Raw genomic sequence first — 7,712 nt, forward strand, 5'->3', positions numbered from 1 at the left:
CTAGGTTAACTCTTAACCTCACGTAGCATGGCCATGCATTTCCGGATCCAATCACTCGAGGGGCCCAGAGATATCTCTCTCAAGTAGAGAGGGGCAAATTCCATTTTGACTGACCATGCCTCACAGCATGCTTCTTGACAAACCCGAAAGCTACCTTTATAATTACCTAGTTACGGTGTAGCGTTTGATAGCCTCTAAGTAAGTCAATCCACATCTTGAGTACATACGACAATCTCAGGTCTAAGGACAAAGCGTACACGTTGTGTAAAGAGAGAACTATGTAATTCGCGTTAGGTCCGTCCTAGCACATGTCTCTACATGTGTCCACATTATTAGTTTGACATCTCCATGTCCATGACTTGTGAAACAATCATCAACTAATACATGTGCTAGTCTAATATTCATGTGTGTCCTCATATGAACTCCGACTAGGGACAACTTTTAGAATAACCGTACAAGTAAAGAGTTTCACACACAATTCACATAATTGCAAATTAATTCAAGTAGCCTTTAATGGATATTCAAGGAACACAATATAAATCATGGATACAATGGGATATCATCATCTCTATGATGGCCTCTAGGGCATACCTCCAACATCGGCTACTACAGCATGTAATGCATGTCAGACTATGCCGTTATAGAGGTGGTGGACCGTCCGCCCTTATAGGGATGAACCGTCCGCGGTATACCTTTCATCGCGGTCAGTTCGAGCTTCTAAACTGCGGACAGTCCGCTCAAACACCTGCGGATAGTCCGCCTCTAAATAAATGCCCCTAAGCCCGAAAATATATCTTTGTCTAAGTTAGCATGATCGTCCACCTCTAAGGCACGGACCGTCCGCCTTTATACAGTCAACACTCTTCTAGATCATCTTTTTCTTCTCAACTCTTTTACTTTCTCAAACTATGTTAGTCCATATGCATGCAATGCAATTGTTTGAGCAAAGTGGCACTATAGATCCGTCAAGCAAATGAAATTGACCCCTCTTGATAGTACGACTATCTAGGCTATTAATCCGGTCAATTTACATCCGCTAAGCACCTCTTGACCGGTAAAAATAGAAAACCCTACCATATACCTTTGCCTTGAGCTTTCCAAGGTGCAAACCATCCAAACTATCACCATAGCATCCTTTGAAGCTGAATTCAATTCCGGGACTAACCTATACTCATATTCTCAATAAAATTGTTAGTCCACAAAGGTCATCATTAATTATCAAAACACAAGTTAGGGGCCAAGATGCTTTCAGTTTTGGATCATCTTCAATCTCGATGACCTCCTCTGTTACTGGCAGCTGCTGTTGTATGACTTCAGTAGTCATCCCCTCCGCCTCGGCCACCTCCCCGACTACCTGCAAACCACCATGGCCATATTGAGTAGACATGGCGGTATTGGATTTACTTACTAGTACTCAACCCTCAGGATTTTGCCCTTCCTCAAAGGTTATTACCGCTGGAGGTACGTCTTCGGCAGTGAGCAGCTTCTTCACGGCACACTTCCCAGCGATGGTCCGCTTCTTCCTTGGCGACAGAGCCAGCGCAGCCTCCAAATCATCTTCAGTTGCACGTTTTGATGACTCGGAGGATGACCCAACCTTGTCAGACAGTTAGGCCTTGATCATGAACTCCTCTGTAACTTCAGAATCAGAGCTGCTAAAGGACTCAATTTCTTTTTCTTCCTCCTCTGTGACTTCAGTCACGCTCGCTATTGTATGAAGGCGAGGAGCAACGTCAATGTCTTCTGCATCAGGAGGAGGAGGAGGGGAGCAATACAAGTGTACTTCTTCCTGCATAGGCAGACAATTTAGTACGTTAAAAATTACCAAAATGAGTACTCAGGGGCTGCGGCCATGGGTACTTACAATTCTTGGTGAGTTGGCAGTGCAGAACTCTTGCACAATCGTTGGGATTTCACTCGCATTTTTGAACAGGCACCTCAACTGCACTATAATCTCAACCACACTAAGTTCTTTCGGTGACATCCTAGACGGGTCATTGACACCTGAGTAGTCATAGCCCCAGGTGCACCGCAGTTGCAGGGGTTGAACTCGCCTCGTCATGAAGCTGAAGGCTACCCCGACTCCTGTTAACCCCTGTTGCTTGAACTTGGATATTTGGTCCAGAAGTTCAGGTAGCTGCAAGCAGTCCCCATGGTTTGGCTCGTCCAGCCACCTATTATTCCAGATGGGACGGTGCCCTGTCACCTTGGGGAGCTTGGAGTCGTGGTTGCCGATATAGAGCCACTTCTCTTTCCATCCATAATGTGAGTTAATGAGCTCATAGTCCAAGTAAAGGCCCTTGAGCTTCTCTCTCATCTAAATTCTAGCCCCACCGACTACTTCAGTGTGCTGCATCTTCGGCTGTGGCTTCACACGGAAGAACTTCCGGAACAACTGGAAGTGGGACTATATCCCCAAGAAGGCTTCGCACAAATACACAAAGATTGCGGCGTGCAAAATGCTATTGGGGTTCAAGTGGACTAGTTCCAACTTGTAATAATCTAGTAGGCCCTAGAAGAAATCTGATGTAGGTAAAGCCAGACCTTGCTCAATGAAGTGCGCAAAGATTACCATTTCTTCCGGGTAGTCCTCCATTGGCCAGGGTTTGCTGAAGGCAAGTCTCCAGTTGATGACATCTTTTCCTTGGAGAAGGTTGGCCGCCACCAACACCTTAATGTCTTCCTCCTCCAGGCACATGCTGGAGTCAGCGAAGCAGTTTGATCTGTCTTTCCATACTTGGGGCAGGGAGTTGCATCTCCTTCTTCTTGTCTACCTTCTTCTTCCCGCCTTCCACCACCTTGGTGGCAGCTGCCTTCTTCCCCATCCTTTTTACCATGAGGGTCTTCCTTCGCATACGCTCGGGGGCTAAGTGGTGTGTGTGTGAGAGGGGGGGCGCTAGCGCTCGATGATCGAGCAGCGGCAGCGCTAGGGCTGCAATGCGAAAGATGAAAGGACAGAATGCAAAGGTAAAATGGAAGGGATGCTTTCGTCCGTTATTTATAACCGCAGCACAATAATAGCATCGGGAATAAAGGAATATTCAGGTTTCAATGGACTCGAAGATTTCGCATCTGATTAGCAGTTACCAGTATTTTCAAAAGAGATAAGGTTACTGTTGATGGATGATCACATTGACTAAAGGTTGATCGTTATACCCACCAAACTAGTCGTGTAATGGCTCAGGGGCTGTATGCCACGTGCCCATCGGCTAAAAAATTTTTCTCTAGATTTTAAGGGAAAAATGATGCAGATTGACCCTCAGAATAATTCTTCGATTCAACCTAAAGCTCGGGGGCTACTCCATATGGAGTTCAACTTTCATCGCACTTTCATATAAAAATTCAAGATTGAAGATTCAAGATCAAGTTAAATAAGGCTTGAGCACATTCTAGCCGCATGGCAGTACTGGGGTACATTTAAGAACTCAACACGATGGAGTACTCGAAGAACACCAAAACTAGTTGGTAAGGTCTACAAAAATACTTGGAACTGCTGCATTTGACTAAAAAAAATACTCAGAGACTTGTCGTACATACATATATGGGCCCACCAGAAGATTTGGACAGTCCTAAATACAGGGCTGGACACTGAGACGTGTCAGACATGCAGGCTACGGTGCAGGACGGCGTAATCTACGTGGCAAGATGGGAACTAGTCGAGGATTAGGAAAACTACTCGTAGCAATTAGAGTAGGACTCGTCTAGTCGAATCTGATTAGTATTCTTCTAAACAACCAACTTAACCCTGCCCCCGATAATATAAGGTGAGGTAAGGACCCCCTCCAAAGCAATTCAATCTAACCAACACACAGGATGTAGGGTATTACGCAATCTAGCAGTCCAAATCTGTCTAAATCGTATGTTTGTGTTTACCTTCGAGTTCCTGATCTCAGCGAGCTCCACGCACTAAACACTACCTCGGGCTCCCCCCTCGGTAGGTTGCCGGCCACAATATCTGAATTGGACCGATCACACTTGATTCTGCAATCCGCACTGCTTAAACAAGATAGCTGTTAAAACAAAAATTGTGCCTTTCGGTAGCCTCTTTCTTTAAGGTTTACTACTATCTACTGTTGAACAGCATCTCTTTTGCAGATGGTAACCGGTGAAGAAAGTTTTCTGGAATGTTGTTTAAACTGCATGGCTTGCCTACTGGATTAAAATGATAGGAGGGCTGATCTAGAGAATCTAGCTTCCTGTAGATGCGTCCATGTGGACACTGCTCCTGCAACATTCAGAATTCAGAACGAAATCAGATGGACCTATGAACAACCGAACCTAATGAATTTTTTGTGGACCCACGCTAAAAATGTTCATAATCTTGAGCAACAATTATAGGTATATATAAGCTATATGGTATATGCATCTTTCATAAATAATACTTGGGGCCCCTACATGGTACTTGGCATATACAGCAGAACACCGGAAACACCCCACCCCCCCTTCACTTGCCGACACTAATGAATAAAATGTCAAACAGAGGAAAAACACAGCCCATCTACATGTTGAAATATAGCACATGATTCCTTCGTGGAAAGAAAATAATGTGAAAATTCCTACCTAAACTCCCACATTTTCAGTTTCAAGAGAAATTTCTCAGTAATGTTGACCTCAAATTACCATTCACCATTGCATAGAGTTATCGAAAGAGGCAGACATGTAGCCTCAAGGGATCACAGTTCATCAGTTTGTGCATAGTCTTTCTCGGAGATTGGGTATCTATTCAGTGGTCGACCTGTCACACATTTTTTTTCTTTCTGATTGATAAAAGTGAGCGCTAAATCGACTTAATGACTTGCCATTATGTATGCCTGCTCACTTGTGTTGACACATTTCTCTCCTCTTGCCCTCGCCCTGAAAGTCTGATAAGGACTTGAGCAAAGAATAGTCAACAAAGTAATGTCGGTTCTGGATTTCAGTTTCAGTTTTCTTTGAACATTTGAACCTCTTCTTATTATATGTCTGGGAGAACACGGAACTTTGATTAGATCTTTCACGAAAATCCTATCAGAGAAGCAAGGGAACAGTAGGAAAGTATGATTTGATCTCACGGTAATCTTATCAGAGCCACTGCACACAACTGTACCATTGTGGATTCATGGCGTTAATTGAAATGGCAAATGGCTGACAAGAAATCAGAGCAGAGCTAGGACTGCAGAACTTAAAGTAGCATTGCAAGTCTTGGATGCAAATGCAAGTTCAGATGCATATAATATATTTCAGTGAGATGGGTTAAAAACATGAGCCATTGGGGGAAGTAAAAAGTTTTTGCCCACACCTAGACAAACAAGCTAAGGGTGCGTTTGGTTGGGCTGTGGCTTTTGGAAAAGCTGCTGTGAGCTGTGGGCTGTGGAAAAGCAGCTGTGAGAAAGCAGCTATGGGAAAAGCAGAAGACCATTTGGTTAGAGGAGCTGTGAAACTGTAGGCTGTGTAAGAAATACCTGTAATGCTCCTAAAGGTCTGTGAGTGTGTTTATATGCAAATTGCTCGTAACAAAATAATGCGTTCACTAGTTCAAATGTAAACTACTATTTTAGGAAGAAAAAAATTATATGTTTTTCATCCATTAAAGTAATTGGTCCACATAAATAGAACTATATCCATCAAAAAGTTCTATACAAGGATGCCATCCCTCAACATTACTCTCCTCCTCTCGCACTAACCAAAGCATCAGCTATCCTAGTGCGAATGGTATTCATGGTATCCTCATTCTCCACATCGTCACTATCATCTCCTTGTGTTTGTCTCATACCAAATGTATGCTGTACCAAGTAATCCTCATCATCATCACATCTCTTGAACTCCTTATCACACAAATTGCTATCACGAATGAAATTATGCAATGCAAGATAAGCCATAATGATATGTTTCTGAGTACGAGGTGAGAAACTTGGCATGTCCTTCAAAATACGCCACTTCTGCTTTAAGACTCTAAAAGACCTTTCAATGACATTACGAAGAGATGAATGCAAAAAATTGAACATCTCCTACTTTCCTTGAGGAGGCCCCGAACGATGCTGAAATTCTGGTATATGGTATGTGCTTCCTTTGAAAGGCGCAAGATACCCAATTCGGTTTGGGTAACCTGAGTCTACGAGATAATACTTTCCTACAAAATCAAGTTAGTAAGGTACATAATAATACAAATATTGCTAATTTGTTGATAGAACCATGTATACCTTTAGGAGGCATGGGAAATGAAGGAAAATTTGCTAATGCATGATTGAGGATACGTGTGTCATGTGCAGAACCCAACCACCCGGCAACCGCAAAGGTGAACCTCATATCAAAGTCACAAATAGCTAGCACATTTTGAGATGTATATCCATGACGGCATGTGTGGTTAACCACTTCGTCCACTGGTACTACCACTTTGACATGTGAACCATCTATTGCTCCAATTGCGCCTTTAAAGTATGGCAAAAAACGGTCCTCTCTCACCCTTTCATGCTCCGTAGAAAAAGTAGATCTCTCGGCTTAATATTGTCCTTAGCTAACTTGCGCAAACATTTCAACACTTCGTGAAACTTCATGTGAACTGTCCAAAGTGACCGTGTGAAACGATTTTCAGCTTGTGAAAAAGATTGTGGTCCTCCGACGATCCACAAGAACATTGCCAATGACTCAGTAGACGAAACATTGTTGGTTGAGGTCAATCCGTAAGTAGAGACTAGCAAATTATGAAGTTTATCGAAAATCTCGGTGCTCATCCGAAACATCTTATAAAAATATCTCGGACGTGACATACACCTCATCACCCATATCACCCATTGAATTCCAGTTTCTGACGTTTCCCTGTATTCAGCTTTGTACAAAGAATGGGAAGAATATAATTATCAAGAAACATAGTTCTTACAGCAAGGTGTTCGTCCCACCATTCGTCTGAGGAGTCAACAGTTTGTTTTGCCTCATCCCATCCAAGACCAATTGCACAATTCTTGAACTCCATAAACGTGACATACTCCTTTTTTAGAAGATCTAACTTGTTCTTCAATTATTTTTTTTGTTCTATCACCGGATTTTTCTGCAAACTTGGAAACAACCGTTCTTCCAACCGGTAGTAGTGAAAATTGCCATCAGCCTATTCCCTGCTTCAATCTCTTCTTTGCAAGCATCAATCAAATGCCTTAAAAAAGTATCACCCCAATCCGCCTTATCACCCATTCTTCAATCAATCAAAGAAAACTCATAAGAACTAAGCTAAGGCATAACTATGAAGCGAACTATCCAACTATTAAACTAATGGGAAATAAATAATCATAGATGTAAAGTACAAATGTTCATCCATTATATAGTTTTGAATTATCATTTTGCATTTAACCATACTAATAGTAGAGAAGTGCTTTATCTCATAAGCAGGCTACAGTGGATGTTGATAGGTAAGTCAAATACTAGTACAATACATATAAAAAGTTCCCCTCTCAACTTATGACAAAACAACCGAGGATGCCAGCAACAACAAATGAGATTTATCTCAGAAAAGCAGTAAGAGGCCAGTACAATTGATTGTTCATACCTCAAGAAATTCCTTTTCGCAGGTAGCTTCCTATTTGATTTTGTGTTGTAATTGCACCTGACAACATAAAACAATTGAATTAGTGTAAATAATTTATACGAAACAAGTGTTATAATTTATAAAAAAATTAGTTGATACATACCTTGGGTGTATATGCTCCTGGTCAGTCACCAGGAGCAGGGGCAGGAGGGGATCC

The 7,712-nt window shown here is 42.3% G+C and overlaps 2 long non-coding RNA genes across 2 annotated transcripts in view; both read right to left on the reverse strand.

Annotated features, from left to right (window-relative positions):
* Positions 1–6,686: 6,686 nt before the first annotated feature.
* Positions 6,687–7,712, reverse strand: part of LOC111255943 — an 18,473-nt gene continuing 17,447 nt past the window's right edge. The window contains exon 2 of the long non-coding RNA XR_002676105.1: positions 6,687–6,750. This is a non-coding gene — a long non-coding RNA (uncharacterized LOC111255943). The remainder of the gene's footprint in view (positions 6,751–7,712) is intronic.
* Positions 6,771–7,704, reverse strand: LOC105913602. The gene is made up of 3 exons (XR_001163003.2): positions 7,659–7,704; positions 7,517–7,573; positions 6,771–7,165 (listed from the first exon to the last, which is right to left on the reverse strand). It is a non-coding gene; the product is annotated as an uncharacterized LOC105913602 (long non-coding RNA).

This window comes from Setaria italica, chromosome IX (genome assembly GCF_000263155.2).
Source record: "Setaria italica strain Yugu1 chromosome IX, Setaria_italica_v2.0, whole genome shotgun sequence".
Taxonomy (NCBI): domain Eukaryota; kingdom Viridiplantae; phylum Streptophyta; class Magnoliopsida; order Poales; family Poaceae; genus Setaria; species Setaria italica.